This window comes from Amblyomma americanum, chromosome 8 (genome assembly GCF_052857255.1).
Source record: "Amblyomma americanum isolate KBUSLIRL-KWMA chromosome 8, ASM5285725v1, whole genome shotgun sequence".
Taxonomy (NCBI): domain Eukaryota; kingdom Metazoa; phylum Arthropoda; class Arachnida; order Ixodida; family Ixodidae; genus Amblyomma; species Amblyomma americanum.
In genome coordinates, this window is record NC_135504.1 from 37,792,854 (window position 1) to 37,811,037 (window position 18,184).

Genomic DNA, 18,184 nt, shown 5'->3' on the forward strand with positions numbered 1-18,184 from the left:
AATTATGAGCAACCGTTCGTCGCACAGCGTTCCGGGGGGGTGTCATAGTATTTCTGTTCGCATATAGCTTGCATGTTTTAATCAAATTGAATGCAAGCTCGCACCAGGGGTTCGAACCGATGACGAATGCACCTCCAATTGTATGCCTTCAACAAACTTTAACTCTTTCCTTAAGACGCGATTGAGGTGTCCACCAGGATGTTTATGTAAGACAGTTACTGCGCCAGTTTCTTCCGTAAGAAACCAATTTTCATATTCAAATTGTGATGCAACCGCTAGTCCTACACCCTTGCGGGTGGTGTCATACGATTTATAGTTCCATATAGCGTCCGTTTCTTAGGCTGGAGAACAGCTCCCGGTAGGTGTTCTAACAGTGTGTGGACCTTGGTGGATTCAGTGTTTGTGGAATCAGTGTTTGGAAGCGTGTCTTCATTTCTGAGTGTGCAACCTGCGTCGAGGTCTAAAGCTCGCGATAGCACACTGATGCTTTCGTATTCACAGCCCGTAAGCAGCCTATGGTCTCTCAGGAATTGCTGTGAAAAACGCTACATTTCAAATTAATTCTATCCTTAAAGCTATTCCGAAAACAAGGAACAGCTTTGCCTATCTTATGACACATCGTCATCATCATCACCATCAACATGACTACACTCACTGCAGGGCAAATGCCTCTTCCACATCTCACCAAGTAACCCTGTCCTGTTAAGCCGCAGCCACCATATCCCCGCAAACTTCTTAATCTCATCCGCCCACCTAACCTTCTGCCGCCCCCTGCTACGCTTGTCTTGGAATCTAATCCGTTACCCTTAAGGACCGGCGGTTATCTTGCGTTCGCATTACACGCTCGGCCCAAGCCCATTTCTTCCTCTTGATTTCAACTAGGATGTCATTACCCGCGTTTGTTCCCTCACCTACTTCGCTCGCATACTTCTAACAATTAGGTATATTTGTATCTATGTCTGAAGAGTACACTGCTCTGCAAGATGAGCTGAAATATAACACGAGTTAACAAAGATTTGTTTATTATTACCCTCATGACCAACGGAAGCGTGCACCTTGCAACGTGATACAAAATGAAATATTTAATTGCGATTAGACTTCTCGCGAACATGGAACAAACCTACTCTTCGTAACAGACTTGAAGAGGTGCGGTTTATTTAAAAGCAGGCATCTGTCATACAGCTGTGTACTCGGCTACATCTATAGGGTCGGTATTTTTATTCACCCGTAATAATCGTGCCTTCCGGCTGATTTAATGAAAAGGCATGCTCTTCACCTTCGTAGCCAACTTGCCCTGCTACTGCGGAGAGAAAGCCACTGACACGGAAATCCTGGCCACACTCCCAAAGCGTTCGGCCCACTCAGTGCAGGTTAGTACAGTTCAGTGCGCTTGATACATCTGTCATGCCCTCCCTCCTCCCATACCTGCATGTAACACCCGTGAATGTAACAATTTGGCAAAACTTTGTAAAGACTCCGCGCCGGGGCCTTCTAAAACGCCCCACGTTTAAAACTCACATTGCTGTCGAAAGTGGTGCATTTTAATTGAACTCAAGTCATAAAGTTTCCCCGAAAACAAGGAAAAGCTTTGCTTATTTTTTGACGGGGGAAAGAGCAGTATGTGGCCAGACTGCGACTCTAATTGAAAGCAAACCTCCTGCTACCTGTTGTTACCCGTTGTGGGACACACCGCGTCGTCATAAATATGCACAGCTGATCATCATAAAAGAACCGTACCTGTAAATTTGCATATTGGACGCAGTGGCAGCTGCTATTAGCGCTGCCCTACTGAAAAACAGAAACTTAAATTTTCTGTGGTCATAGACTTTCCTGTACTATTTTAGGCCAAGACTATGGCAGAACTTTTCGTAATGACAGTACTTTCTGTAGTATTGAGCAGTCTCCTGTCACAACGACAGAGCCGGTTCTGTCTCATCAACACGCAACTTCGCAATGCTACAGAAAAATCTGTCTTAAAAACAGGCGACAAAAATTTGTTGTATTTTGGAACCAGCACTGTTGTATTTCTAGTAGTTAAATCCTCAGGGGTTCGATGCAGATAAGAAACGTAGGAGCAAGCGAAAATGCGACTCACATCCCCGGATTGAAAAAGAAGCACAGGATAAAACTGGCAATGAGGCACAGCTGTTGATGGGCTTGAAGCCATGGAGCACTGATCGCGAGGTACCACGGAGTTTGTAATCAACGCACTCGTGCCGATCTGCTGTCAGAGCAACATTGCACAGATATGTGCGCAAATATTCAGCCTGCATACACGTGGTGCATACATGCGCATAATGGCATCTGAAGTGCTTAATAAATCAGGCAATGTAGAAATCAAGAGAAACTAAGTTCCAAGATGCAAACAAGGAACTGCGCAAACGAGTCCATGTCTCGTTTGAGCAGTTATTTATTCGCATCTATAATGGACCAACTGGCCTGACAAGTTCTACTTAACTACGTTCGACGATAGGCTATGAACAATAAGATGCAGCTACGGTCCCTACTCCACCCCATAACTAACTTACAGCGCTAGCAAATGCGGAGACCACCTCAGCCGAAGTCAAAGAAGCGCGTTAATCGTGTTATTGTTGTTGATCATTTGATATATAAGAAGTGTGGGACTGAAGTGACGCGTAGATTCGTATTCGTGGCATTTCTCAACGTCATCATACCAAAGAAAACGAAGGTAGGGCATTTATATTTTTCATGTGTATCCAACGAGGATGAATGTTCTAAATTGTTTTTCAATATTACATAGAGCGAAAGCTGGTGCCACCTTCTATGCGAGTTTCTTAAAAGCATTTTTTTTTACTCTGCACCACTCAGCAACTTTTGCTTCCGTCGAAGGAGGCGCAGCCCCAGCGTCCTGTGCCACGCAGTTGGCGCCATAATATTCATATGCGTGCTCACGCAAGGTTTTCCGGATATTAGATCAACGCTAATGGCGAACATAAGATCGGGCGCCCGGTAAGGGCTAATATCTTTACAGCGCAAGGGCGGGTATTAGGCATAGTGAACTGCGTGTGGCCTACAGATGCTGCCGTCAACTCTTCCGCGTGCACTGAATAGCTTTAGAGTTCCATGTCATGTTTAGTTGAAGTAAGGTCGTTTTTCTTTGTGTGTTTTCATCCTGGTCTTTTATTTCTCACCGCACGTCGTTTGTTGTATTTCTGCTTATGTGTTGTGAAAAAAAAACGAACATATATAATGCGAGACAAGAGTAACTCACGAACAAGTTTCCTTTACCACGACAACGGAGATATTGACTTCCACTTTTCGGGAACTAACCGCCATTTCGTACGTCTGAATGCAGGCAACAGCCCTGTCTACCGTCAGGCTCATCAAGCAACAACCACGCCCCACGGAGGTAAGTGAATAAACCCAGCAATCGGAAGAACTCCTCGCCTTCAGGGCGGCATTTTCTTTCACCTCATTCAGGACGTATGTCGAACATTCTTCGACAAAAATTTTTCCTATCGGACAATTTTAAGGCACTGTTAAGGAAGTATTGAAGGTATTGGTCCATTCTTCCTGTGCATAGCAAAATATTTCCATCAGACACATCTAGCATTTAAGACTGCGTAGAAAACCAATGGGCAACGCTTTTGATGAAAGCAAAAACCTTAATAGCAAAAACAATGCGAGCCTGTCGACGAGAGATCTGCAGATATATTGTTATAGTGAACAAAGGAGTAACCCGGACTAGTTGGTACATTCTTTGCATGGAAATCTTGCAATATATGAAAAAATTGCGTTCGTAAACACATTCCTGTTCAAAGTAATGCTTTGTTTCGGAATTCTCAGGTATGATACGCGTTCTTTTGTTTGTGCTGAAGGAGCGACCACCGCGACGGAAAGGAGGAGGATACCGCTGCGAAAGGTGCAGCCACGGCCACCACAGCGCCGAAGTGCCTTCATCACGTGGGTGTCATGGAAGGCGCCGACGCCTGCATCTACCACAGGCCGCCCGTCCACCGAGGATAAAGACGGGGAGAGCAGCGGCTGTCACGGGTGAGAGAACCTGCCTCCAGGGTGGCACACGCATTTGGCCACCGTATTGTTTCAGCCGTTTTAATCCGAAAGCATTACAAGGCTGCATCCCGTGATTCGTGCCCGCATAACTTGTCCTCGGGGTTACGTCGTACTGTGAACATAAATGTGCGAAAGTTAGATTGTTTTAGACAGTACGTGATGAGATCTTCCTGGGGGGAAAATATGGTGGATGAGATGTAACTATTTATTTAATTAAACATTAGAATTGCACTCAGACGTCACAATAGTCACGAACGTTGACATAACATCCGGACATCACAACAGCCACGGACGTCACCCGATGACGTCATGGTACGCGTACTGGCGTCATGGAAATAAGAATTAAGAAGAAACAAATACTTGCTGCAATAAAATAAATAATAACGTGAAAAGTCAATGGAATGCAGGGAGACAAAGAGAAGGATCGGTTTTCGCATTTGGACTAAAGGGCAAGCCTGTTATTTTTGAAACCGTCATTAAGAATGAAAAAAAAAGTCCCGCACAACTACTACTGATAGGTCCAAACAGGCAATGTGTATTTTTATTGTGCTAAACACTCATGTGGTATTAGCTTAACGAGTAAATTCTCTTGGGAACCGACAGCGTTTGTCTTCCTTCAACTATTGTTCTTCCAAAGACTCCAACAGACGCGCTGATAACATCCTCCACCATCTACCTCAATCTCTTAGAGAACAGCGCTAAAAAAAAAGCAACTACAAAATAAGTGCTTTAATATATAGGAAATGGAATAGTTAGAGTACGATGCATCGTCTTAAGAGGCGTGACTGGTGTCCAAGCATAGGATGTAACTGCAGCTCCAACAGGGTTATCCCCACTTTTTCGCTCGTCGTGACTCCTGGTATACCGTCAGTGTCCCTGTCCCAAGGTTCGGGCCTTCCAGGACTGAACCGTTGCTGGTGCCGCATGGGCCAGTACCGTGCCTTCATGCCTAGAATGCTTGGTTGGTGTTGCAGTGCCCAAATATTACACTTCTATAGCAACGATTTTATGCTCCAGGGGCTTTAACATTCAGCAATTTGGTCGCAGTAGGTAACGTATCTCCATATTTGTGATTCATGAAGGAAGTGCGTTATAGACGCATTGGTTTGAAAAAGCCAGATACTGCGAGCCCCAAATTGGCGAGTGATTCCACTCCGCAGCGACTAACCTTTTCAGCTTGAGAAGATCTCCAGGGGATGTGTGCTTTCGGTGCATTTTCAGCCCGCTTAGGCTCAAGGGTAGACCAAGTTTGGAATCCGTTCCGGCTCTCGGGTTGAAGGGGCGTCTGCTGGCTCGTACGCTGTAATGCAGTTCCTTTTAGAGCCAAAAGCTCCAATCCCATCATGCTGAGCCTGAAGGTCGTCTGGCACTTAGATATTACCTCTATCGGGAGGCGTGCCACATGTGCAAATTCGCGCATGGCAGGTGCCGCGGACCTTCTGCGTCGTCGCCACAGCTGATCGCTTGGCAGTCACGTCCGCCGATGCGCCGACCGCCCGTCTGGACGCTCGCTCTTGCACGTGTGGCACGTGATGCATCACGTGATTTGCTCTCGCTGAAACAATTTGCTCTCGCTGAAGTCTTCAAACAGTAAAGATGAACCAAAGCTGAACAGTGCCTAACAATGCTTAACAGTGCTTTCGCTCTGTATATCCTGGCTTAGGTGAGTTGAGGCAAAGACACTTTTTTTCTTCCAGGAGAGATTTGGTTCTGTTACTGTTCCACTACAGGCTGAAAACTGCGTATTGTTCTAACTACAATTCATTCTAATTAAAGGCTGGAGATAATGAGTAAGGGCATACATGCGCTTGCCTACCACGCACCTTTGCAGAGGTTTCGTTTCTATTTGGACGCGATACCTCGCAACATTTAATTTACCTCCCAACTGGACAAGTGGCATCCTTCCCCTGAGTTTCTAAAGTGGCTCAGTTCGCAGCTGTTCTTGCAGTTGAGTATAAAGGCTGCAGTCGACTGTTGTCACTATTCCTCGGTTGCTCTTCCCAATCAACTTCAAGGTCACGGAGAGATGCTTCGAATGCTTCCATAAAACAGGTCAACATAGGCGAAATCTGAGATCGGGGGTTTTAGTGCTCGCGCACTAAGGACGAAGTTTCTTCATTGTAGCTGCTGTTTTACCGCAAGTTATTAATGTGAAAGCTTTAAATGGGTATGCGGCGTCAGCAAAAAGCGTCTGAAAAACGTGTCCGCAAATTTTCTCCGCACAATCCTGTCGTCCAGTATGAAGAGATGTGAAAATGTTTGTGTTAGTATAGTGCATGAGTACTTCTCGAAATGGGAGAAATTTGGTTGACGAATTGTAATTAAGTTGATTTATGTAATTGCTGCGTGTGAAGTGGGTATTGTTGGAATGTGTCGATAGCGAAACCTTCTTTAAAGATACAAATAAACAAAATAAAACCCAATAATATAAATGAAAAACAAGTTATATAAAAATAGTATAGAGAATAAAATTAAAAACATAACAAAATATAAATAAAAGTAAACACAAAAATAGCATGAAATAAAAGAGAAACATTTCAAACGACGATAAAAATTAATGATAAATGAAGCAAAGAAAGAGAGGAAAGGGCAAGGCTTTTGTATTTTCGCTCTTAAGCAGAGAAGTACAATCATGAATTTTTTGGCTTCTTTGAACTTTGCTTCCTTACAGAGATTTGTAATACTTTTTCCAACGATTCCCTTTGCGCAGTTCAGGTCGGAGCGAGCCGGTCGTGTGAAATAACTGCGTCGCGACTGCCAGAAATCCCGATGCGTGCCATGCCAGAGCTACTGCGCCCCTGGTAAGTCATCTATTTCGCGGACAAATGGTGTCACTTAATCTGTTTTTGGGCACAGTTAGCTTATGTTAAGGACAACGCATGCAGCGAGCTGTGGCAAGAACGATTATACGTGTAACGTGAGAGCATAGCGGGTGAGGGAACAAACGCGGGTTAAGGATATCCTAGTCGAAATCAAGAGGAAAAAATGGGCAGGGCATGTAACCTGAAAGCAAGATCACCGGTATTCCTTAAGCGAAATAGAGTGGATTCCAAGAGAAGGCAACCGTAGCAGGGGGTGGCAGGTTAGGTGGGCGGATGAGATCAAGTTTGCGGCTGTAGGCTGGACCCAGCTGGCAAAAGACAAGGTTAATTATAGAGACATGGGAGAGACCTTTGCCCTGCACTAAGCGTAGTCAGGCTGATGAAGATTACGATGAGTGGAGCTGGAGGCTAAGAGCCGCACATAACCAGATTAGCCTTGTGAAGTGTTTCCAGCGAGCCCCTGTTTTATTCTTGCTAACTGCAATACTTTTGGGGTGTGCAGCAGGGCCGATATTGCTGGTGCTGATGCGTGGAGATGATGTCACTTACCACGTTCGCACTGATGCCTCCAATAAGTTTCAATATGACCTAAGACCGTGCACTTGGTATGCGAGTTTACAGACGCGTTGGTGTTGTCGCTGGCGTACGTTGGCTGCTGAAGAGCAGACATTGCATGCACGGTGCATCCGATTGCAACCCTCGCTTCCCTTGCACTTGCAGCCACCCGCAGCTCGTCTCGAAGCGGCACGATATCCTTCGAGGCAGCTCGAGATGGTGCAGCTTGGCGAGACCACAGGTGCAGTGCCCAGACCGGTTTTCACTCCCTACTAAGCGGGCGCTGAAGTGCGCATGCGCAGTGCGCTCACCCGCCAGGCTTAGCGGAGCTAGCGTGGCCAAGTTGAGTGTCGCACCGTAGAGAAACCACACGGGATTTCCAGTTAGCTCAAGATTTGCGGCCTCAGGTTCAGCAGTCGGGTCTTTTAGAGTTCGCTTACTTTTTTAATTATCACAAAAATCATCGAGCCCAGAATTAAAGGCATATAACACTGCTTGACGGGGCTCTGGACGAAGTAACGAAGCATCAAGGACATAAAACATAACGCCTCTAGCCAACCAGGTAATTGAAACAAATGTCGAGTACCAACAGCTGAAACAAGATAGCGCAACAACACGTTTCAATCAGAGAACAACTTTAAAATCCTGAGATAAGTTGTAGAGGAAAGGCAGTTCATTGATAACAACCGAAACAACATAGAGGTCACCTGCATACCATAGTTCAAATTAGACGAGTTGCATGACCTGCGTGTCTGAGGTTGTGTGCATCATGTTTTATGAATGTTGAATCGAAAAATCATATTTCCTAGTAAACAAGCGCAACAGTACGAAGTGAAATCATGTCTTCTAAAGGATTTATTTTTAATTATGATAATGCGTCTGTAGAAAAAGGGCGCGAGTAAAGTTTTTTTTTTTACAATAAACAATGAGGTGAGATTCTGCTTTATCACATTACACCAGACTAACAAACAATACTAGAGTGCGGATTCTATGAGCGAGCAATAAAGTAATGTTTTAAACAAGGTGGGTAAAATGTTTCTGTGTAGTATTAAGGGCATTCAAGTTTCCTCGCCTTATCACTGCTCTTATCACTTACATACATTTTTGGCACCATCAGTGCCAGGCATGGTCAAAAGTCGGATTCCTGCAGAATTCCTTGTCCTCGTACATTCATGCACGACTCGCAGCCGACAGGTACAGGTGTCCATCCTGCAATAGGCAGGTGGCATACGTTAAGGGAAATCAAGTCGTTGATGTCGTCCTGGCACTCCCCTCTCGCACCTTAAGGACTTTTATGGATTGGAAAACACGGGACTCGTGTGAGTAGTGCAACTAATAGAACCGACATGGGGAAAACAAAGCGACCTGCTCGGAACGCTTGCACGTAAGCGTGAGGACTGAGCCCGCAAGGCTGAATCGGGTGGAACGGAGCCAAAGCGCGCTCTTAGCGATACTCTAAAACAAAAAGGACTAGAGAGTAATCTGTCCTTTAGCGCCCTCCCTACGCTACAGGACAGCTTGCTGCCTTTTTGCTCCCACATAGGCATTATTGTTTTTATAGTGTAGCCGCAAACGCTATGCGTAACGAGATCTCGTTGATGCCAAGATCCAGATCTATGCGCCACCGACATGGAGGCGAAACGAAGTGAGGATTTCGTGCTTCAGCATCTTCAAGAACCGAGAAGTGCCTTACCGCCAGCCCCCCCCCCCCCCTCCCTCCCCCCCCCCCCCCCCCGACACACTACACACGGTTTGTCACTGGTTGCTTCACGTTCTCAGCATAAGCCCTTCACTAGAGTTCATCAGGGATGCTAATAGAATGCAGCGTGCTGCATTTACGCAGCAGACATCTCATATCCGGCAAGGGTATGTTCGGAACGAGATTTCGGCATGCTGTGCCACACCAGTTGCCGCTCTTGTTCTCATAACCACTAAGGGCACACGTCCCAAGAATTGGCAATTTCCGGTCTCATTTCTTGTTGAGACTGTTCCAATTGTTATCTCTTCACGAAGAGTGTTTAGTCGCGTAAGTTGTCTGAGGGCAACGAAAGACGCAGTGGAGAGCTCCAAAAGTTTCGGCCCCTTGAGAGGTGCTACAAATTCTCTACAATCTCTCTGCATCGCCTTTTTTTTCATTTCGCTTTTATTTAAATGCAGTGATGAAAATTGTGAGATCACAGTTAACAGCCAAACTTCCCTACCTCAACGCGATGCGAGTTGACGATGAAGACCTCGCAGGAGGTCGAAATTCATCAAGAGCCCTTCGCAGCCCCCTTGCAGCCAACACGTTAAGCCTCAAGTATTACCACAAAATTAGATCTTTACTTTCCAGTTGGTCTCTCGAGAACCTGAAGGATTACGCGTTCCTCGCTTTTGGAAGGATACTCGGTTTCTTTAGGAGTAATAGTTAATCTCTTCAGAGGTGATGTCAATAATTGTCTTGAAGTGAAAAGCTTCACTACTCTTATCTTAGATAAAGCAGTCGTCTCGTAGGCCGGAGAATGACCTTTAATGACCGTCAGCCCAACCACGTTATGGTTATGGTGTCGAACCCTTGACCTTAAACAATGATATTTAGTTTACATTTGACCTATGACTTTTGACATTGGGTGACATTTGGATTGACCTTTGACTTTAAGAACATTCGATAAGGTGATACGAAGCCTCGTGAAATCCAATGGGTGTGTCGTAAGTCCATGTGATTACACGTCATAGCCACGTGGTCGTTTGGGTGCATATAGAACGGTCGTCGCGAGCGTGTAGCGGAGCTGCCATGGACGAGCCTAAGACACATAGCAAACGTGCTCTCTTTTCGGTGAATTCCATTGTTAGCCAAGTTACGCCATTGCCGATTTGCTTTTTTTTCTTTCCTTTCGCCACGTAAATAACGTTTGTTTATCCGTTCTTACTATCCCTCAGAGCTAATTAACGGGATGTGCTCTACGCCTTCGCAGAAAAGGCGACCGGCGCTTTGGATGTGGCAACTCGTCGGAGGCAGCCAGGAAATCAGCTCCAGGGCTCTCCTGGCCGCAGCTCAGACGCCCCTGCGTAGCCCGGGTACGTTGGAATTAGTCAGCCTCTCTGATACCACCCTATGTATTGCGAGACCACGATGTAAACATATGGGAAAACGCTGTGAGCCACTCGGAGACTGCGAAGTGGTTGGCACCTAGGAAGACGCGGGAATACAGGCCCCCATATGAGGATCGTTCGGCATTGTTCAGAAAGTACTAAGCGCGCGTCACTGGCTGTGGCTCAGCAAATACGGGAGCAGTTTTTACATGCCATTTGTGTAACCCGCGTCGCCATCTATGCCAATTTAACATGGTCATGATATGTACACCACACACGCACACAACCGGAGGCGATGGAAGCGGCAATGGCTATCCACGCCTTGCTTCGGTGGTTTAGACGCCAGTGCCCAAGGACACCGGGCGTCAAGGTATGGCGCAACGGGCGCAAGTCATCTAGTTCATTAAAGGAAAGAAACAGTAAACTTGGCCCATAGCTAAGGATAAAGCTCCAACCAGCGAGAGACAGCTGTTGAACTACCTTGAACTGCCTAACGCACCATCTTGAGTTACCTGGTGAATTCCTGTCTATCCGCCAGTAATGTAAATACGCCTGCACAGGTGCATAAGTAGGTATTGTATGTTCAATGATCCTGTCTGTGGATCTGCCGCCGCGGTGTATCAGTAGATATGGTGCTCGGCGTCTCACCCAAAAGACTATTGTTTGATCCCGGCGGTGGCGGACTTGTGTACTGTGCTGTGCCAGTGCACGTTAAAAACCCCAGGCGGTCGAAATTATCTGGAGCCCTCCACTACGGCATCCTTCGTAGCCTGGATCGCACTGGGGCGTTTAAACTCCATATAACATAAACCATGGCTTTCAACTGGACTGAATGCCTCTCTTATTTACCCTCCTACTTAACTCTGCGCCGCCGTGGTGGCTGAGTAGTTATGGCACTCGGCTGTTGGCCCGAAAGACGCGGGTTCGATCCCGGCCGCGACGGTCGAATTTCGATGGAGGCGAAATTCTAGAGGCCCGTGTACAGTGCGATGTCAGTGCATGTTAAAGAACCCCAGGTGGTCGAAATTTCCGGAGCCGTTCACTACGGCGTCTCTCATAGCCTGAGTCGCTTTGGGACGTTAAACCCTCATAAACCTCAAACCTCAACTGGATTTGTGGTGACCTAAATACGCATTTATGTCAGATTTAGGACAGGAAGGTGTGTGGCAATTCATAGCCGACATGGAATAAGGGCGGGTGTTTTTAGGGATATAGGTATTTTGTGGTTTGTGTCGTTCCAGGTATTGTGGTGTCTATAAAACACAAATATTGCTCATTTATAAACTAGGCCTGTGTCTCGTGACCTTGACTTCTCCAGCCGGACACCAGAACCGTTGAGTCATCTAGGTGGTTCATCAATCACTACTGACCTGTATCAGAATTTTGACTCCAGCATTTCATTGAAAGGGAAGTTCGAAAACGGTGGCGTTTAGATATCCCTTGTAGCATGTTTGAAGGAATAGCCTGCTAGCAGTCGCAATTTTTTCTTTTTAGATTTTGTATCTGGACATCAGAAGGAATGATAAATTGGCCTGCTAGCAGCCGCATTTTTTAATGAGATTTTGTATCTGGACATAGTAGGAAATATCAATTGTAAGTTGGTATAGAGAGTTAGAAGCTCTGAAGAAGCTATTCTTCGTCTTCACTGTTTTCAGTGGTAGAACCTATAAATTTCTGAACTGTCTTTACATGCTTGCATTCCCCTTAAGACCCACAAGCTGGCGTGTTGAGCGCGGCATCTTTGGCATCATTGTGTTCACGCGATGCTGGCGCCTATTTTACCGTATTTTCCCGAATATAGCGTGCGTATTGTGGCACAGTATATCTCTGGTTCCTCAGTTTTCCCCTCTCTAGAATTGAGTTCCCAAAAAATTGTTCTCACGAATTTTGTTAGAAAAAAATCTACCCTAAATATGAGATCATAATATGAGAATATGTGGATCGACGTAGAGAGAGCTTGGCTAATCATTGTACAACCGGGCATTGTTATTCGTGTGAAACGAGGGTTTGTCATTTTTATTTGGCATTAAAAAAACACTTCAGCTCTCATGCACAGAAAAACAAACGAAGTTCTTGCTTGTGGTGTCCTCGAGGGGGCATTTGATAATTTCGTGGACAAAATCCCACCTGCTGCTTTCTTGAAGCCTGAATTTCTAACTGCGTCATGGTGTAGGCTGACGTAACATTCTCCATGCGCAGGCCGGCAGGGTTCCAAGGACACCGGGTCGCATGACATGCCTGCGTCACGAGTGAAGCTGTGTGGTGGAAAAGACGCCACTTGCACGCCGCAGCCTTGCGTCCACTATGCCGTAAGTTGTCACTGTCAAGTGGCGTGGCATGTCGCTGACAGCGGTGTTCAGTCCTTAAGCACGAGGTCAATCTGTTCGAACATTGTAAGGGGAAGCGAACCCTGCTATGGAAAAACACCCGCGCAGTGGAATTTTTGTAGCGATAGCTGCACAATGCTTCCTCTTCAATCCATTAAGCTTAGCCCCACTTGAGTTCCATAGCGGCGTCGTTGCAATTCGACTGAGTGAGTTCCACTCGGCCAGATGCCAGATATAGATATCGCGTCACTCCAGCTTTAACGAGAGCTAAAACACAGCCATTTTCAGAGCACTTAACCAACACTTTGAAGTCATAAATGCGTGATGTATTTTGGAAAAGGTGGTGAGGAGCGTCGTCAGACTTATGGGATGACATCACACCCCTGTGACATCACACGGCGTAGCTAATTAGCCATACTAATCATCAGTATGACCTCCGGTAATCACCTGCAATAATTAACACAATTAATTAGCAGCATTGTTTATCGCGTTATTTACATTGTTAAATACGACCGTCAATTATGGTCATTAAGTAAGGTGTAATGTTAATGACCAATGAATAATGACTGACACATTATTGTTTGATCACTGATTTTATATACTTCACCACACCACTGTTGCTTCCACATTCCGCATACACATTTTGCCAACACTGCCGGTGTCTAGAAATGCTTTCGATTATTAAAAATATTGCTTTCTTTACATACTGTGCAGCCAAGTTGACTATGCAGCAGTGGCATAAACAAAATGACACAACAGCAGTGCATGCTTATAAGATGCTTACAATGTCCTTAACGGAGACGAGATGTAAAAAAGAAAGCCTGCTGCGTGCGATGTTTGGCAGAATCCACTGCTGGATCCGTCCTTGACCTCTGGCTCTTCGCTTATGAGTAACGCCCATTCACAATAGTTGGGTCAGATTCGCCAATGAGTGTCAGAAATAAGGCACAAATGCAGATTCCTTTTGAGTCAACCAAACTATAAAGAATAATGCAATATCTCGACCAACACGCTCAATAAGCAGATGTTCGAGTAAAGCAGGGCGACAAGGGTGTACAACTACGGGCTTCAAGGTGGAACGTCGCGAACACAGGACGATGGCGATGGAAGACACAGACGCTGACTAACCCAACGGAACATGATACAAAGGTGTGGACACATTAAATGAGAGAACTTATAAGGAGTGGTGTAAATGCCCAAATAAAAAAATACAAGACATCGTTTAATTTTTCTCCTTTGATAGCAATACAGATCCCTCCCGCGGCATCCTTCACGTCCACATATGCGGAGGTGCTGATTCTCATTTTTTCTTTTAGTTTAATTACTCTCCACTTTAATTGCCGGCGACGCTGTTTGTTTATATCATTTAGTGACGACAGTCAGTCATCCTAATTATCTAAGTGTTCCTGTAATTTAATTTGTCTACTGTGTGGTTGGAGCTTCTCATACATGTCCTCAATTCATCTCACTGAACGATCTTACGTCAGTGGTGTAGAGCGAATGTGCCCGGCTCCCGACACCAAGGATAGCCGTTCGATCCCACTCTGTGGGGTAACAGGTGTAAAAGGGTTAAAATAAGTACGAGGCGAGTGATGGGTGTCGGTTGATGCTTAGAGGCGCGATAAAAATGTTAAAATATGTTAATAATAGGTTGGGTGACTACTGGAAAAGTCGCTTCATGGGAATCATGGTATCTGCATTTCCAGAGAGGTTTCCTTTTAAAAGCTACTATGTCAAGTGGACACTTGGTAATTGTTTTATCGAGAACATTTGCCACTTTTTAAGCTAGGCTTGTCTACACTCCTCCTTCTAACTTCCTTCCATTTTCCCTCTCCCTTTCTCTTTATGCCTAATGGCAAACGTCTGATTAAAAAATATAGGCAGCGGTTTCGGATGAGAACTGCATCAGTATCTGTGCAGTGCTTTTGTCCGTCATGGTCGTGGCATCATTGATATGATTGTAAGTAGAGAAAAAATGGTTTTTTTGTCACACTTGAAACGCTAGTAATGTCTCAGCTGGGAACATAATGCCTAACTGTAGTTCTCATGGCAGACCTCCGTAGTCTGGCCCTTGTTTTGGGCGAATGCTTACCCCACAGGCCTTCATGTTTACTTGAACGTACAAGCCGATATCACCAACGGCCATAATTGTTAAAAGTACCGAATGTCAATATCACCAGCAGACTGGATCACTAAACCGTACCAAATTTTATTGAAGACACAGGCTTCACTAGGCTAGATAAAGCAGTCGTCCAGTAGGCCTGGCAATGATCTTTAACGACCTTCAGCCCAACCATGTTAGACGTGTATGACTATATGTGGTACAGTTACTGGGTCGAACCCTTGACCCCTGACCCCCCTGACCTCGACCGTGACATTTAGTTGACCTTTGACCCCTGACCTTTGGGTTGACCTTTGACCTTAAGCACATTCGATGGGGTGATGTGAAGCCACGCGATGACATCCTGTGGTGTCGTAAGACCACCTGATACAACATCGTAGAAACATGGTCGTGTGTGTATCTATAGAATGGCTGTCGCTGGCGTGTACCGGAGCTGCCATGGACGAGCCTCAGACGCTTAGCAAGCCTGCATGCTTTTCGCTGAATTCCAGCGTTAGCCAAGTTAAGCCACTGCCAATTTTTTTCTGTCTTTGTCAGCTCTGAGTTCGGCGCTCATGCATCGCTTCGTTCGGCCGAACTCTCGTGCTTTGCGACGACGGTGCATGGTTGACCTAACATTCTCCTTGTTTCGCCGCTGCAGGGAAGCTTCAAACCCGCTGGTTGACGGCACGTCGCTGGATCCTTGTTTCCACTGCCAGAGCAGCCCTCGTGCTCCAGGGCCTCTACGTCCTGGCCACCACTTACCCGCAGACAGAAAGGTGAGCAAATTCAAAGATGATCCTTTCCCTTTCTTCGGAGAGGATCAGACCTTTACAAGCTTGGTTATTCGGCGGTGTTGAAGGGGGAGACTTTCCGTGTTAGAGATGATGTAGACGAGGAAATATATTTGCAAAAATTTACAACAGTGAAAACTGCAAGTTACAATAGCTGAGTCACGCAGACAAATGAGCTGCAACTTATGAACAGCTGATCTCACACAGCGAAAACACTCTGCAAGGCATTACTCATCGATCAAAAGTTAAACCCTAGGTACTTGTAGAAGTACAGTCGGGGACAAAAGTCTCTGAACCACGCGTTCCTCAAATGAAGCCGATAGCTCTGCTATTAGCCGGCGGCTGTAGACCACACTTGTGGAGATGAAAGAACAAAATTCTGACTTTTACCTTCAATAATAAAGTTGCGATGACCCCTTCGTTCTTAATAGTAGTAAGCGATATAATTACAGGTCCTTCTAACTCACGTACACCCTCTCCTTCGATTAGGTTATCCCTACGCACCCTTATATGCGCAGTTTTTGATTCTCACTTTTTTCACCCCGCCGCGGTGGCCCAGTAGTTAAGGTGCTCGGCTGCTGACCCGAAATACGCGAGTTCGAGCCCGGCCGCGGGAAGGCGTAAGGGTAGGCATGACTTCAAAAAAAGGCGGGAGCCGGGGCGTTTAATCCGATTTAATCAGAGAAATCGTCATCACAGGATAATAATTCGCCGTTTCTAAGAACGTCCGGAACGTGTAGATACATTTCCCAGGTAGAGAGACGAGTTCAAATTTCTCTTTAGTGCACCTTTAAGCTGCACCTGTTTCCAAATCCAAACCGTCAAAGCCACACGAACAACGGCTTCAACATCGCCCTCTACATTAAAATAGCGTTTTTGCGACAACGGAAAAAATCTATCTAAAAAGCACACAATTCCGCTGCTTCCGTTGCACGACTTACTATAGCTCATTGAATTTAAACGCGAAAGACAGCAGTTCGAAACCTCAATATCGGCCGCGGCGGCGACGTTCAGTAGGTGGCGCCTGTGTGCTGTGCGACATGAGCGCGCATTGAAGAAGCCTATAGTTGCCCAAAATTAATCCGAGCCCTCCAATACGGCGTCCCTCGTAGCCCCTGTGTCGCTTCGACACGTTTAAACCCTACAATTCACAGTTTTACTTTTTGAGTTTTTTAACTTGTTCCGAGAACGTGTGCTACTTTTTACTTTGCTTGTTGAGATGTTTCCTACTTTTCACAAACGCCTAATGCCCACGCAAATAATTTTCCATTCTCTCTGGGTGTCAACTACCCTCTTTCGTTGCACACATGGGCGGGATCGTGAAACCAGAAGTACTGGCGTTTTACCTTTGACAGATAAGAATTAGGCGCGGCTACTCCCGTATAAAAATGGTCTATAGACAGTCTGTAGACTTCTTAGACTATACTGCATTCGTATAGATATTTTGTCTTTTCGTAGACTATAGACTGTCTATAGACAAAAGTAGACTAAAGGTGTACGGCCATAAATCTATAGATTTATCTATAGATTTATTGATTTGTCTAGGATTTTTCTATAGAGGGTCTATAGACTTTATAGACCGAAGTCTATGGACAGGCTATAAACTGTCTAAACAAAATTTATAAGGGCTGAGTCCACAGGACCTAATCATAACAGCGTAGGTCACGCATTTTGATTGAGGCGAAATGCAAAAACTCCACGTGCTTTGCGAGTCAAGCGATCTTTGACGAATATGAGATGGTCGAAATTAATTTGCAAACATCATCCACTCCAGCATCTCTCATAGCTCATGTGCAGTGTCTGCATATTGAACCTGACATACTAGTTCCAAGTGAAATATTGAGTTCCGATTGGCTCACCTGAGAACCTGAAGAAGCCGTTTTTTGGGAGCATGCAGAACATGTCCTAGACTTTTGTAGTGATGAAGAAAGAAACTTTCTTTGCTTTCTGATAGCAAAAGTGAGTAAAGTGTGATATGCCTTCCAGCTAATTAAACAAGATTTGCTCATTGCCTTTTCAGGAATGCTACCGGCGCTTTGGATGTGGGCGCTGACCGTAGGCGCCCGGGTATACACACCCGGGACCATCTAGACCGTCGCTCAGTCTGTCATCCAGCAAACAAAAAAGGTGGCATTAGTCATTGTATCTTCCATTCGCCTACGTATCGTAAAACGAAGAAGTAACTGCATTTAAAAGTTTCGAACCACTGGATGACTGCTTCACCCCGAGACGCCTGGTTGGACGCGGAGACACAGGCCGCAATGCGGGGATCGTTCGGCGCAATTCGGAAAATCAAAAGCGCCCGTCGCTGGGTACGGCTCAGCCAATAGAAGAATAGTCGTTATAAAGGGTGTTTCATCTAAGGCTTTACATAAATTTTAAAATGTGCTTTTTTGAGTTCGAAGAGGGCTTTTTCTTTCCAAAAACGTCTTTAGACAGTCTATAGTCTACCGACTCTAAATAGACGAACCCTAGAGA

The 18,184-nt window shown here is 45.6% G+C and overlaps 1 protein-coding gene and 1 long non-coding RNA gene across 2 annotated transcripts in view; one reads left to right on the forward strand and one right to left on the reverse strand.

Moving 5' to 3' along the window:
- The window catches only part of LOC144101385 (ribosomal L1 domain-containing protein 1-like), a 486,157-nt gene that overhangs the window by 449,675 nt on the left and 18,298 nt on the right, over positions 1 to 18,184 (reverse strand). The gene's annotated exons all lie outside the window — the stretch shown is intronic.
- On the forward strand, positions 12,694 to 17,807 carry LOC144100734 (uncharacterized). The gene is made up of 3 exons (XR_013307822.1): positions 12,694 to 12,793; positions 15,574 to 15,691; positions 17,727 to 17,807. It is a non-coding gene; the product is annotated as an uncharacterized LOC144100734 (long non-coding RNA).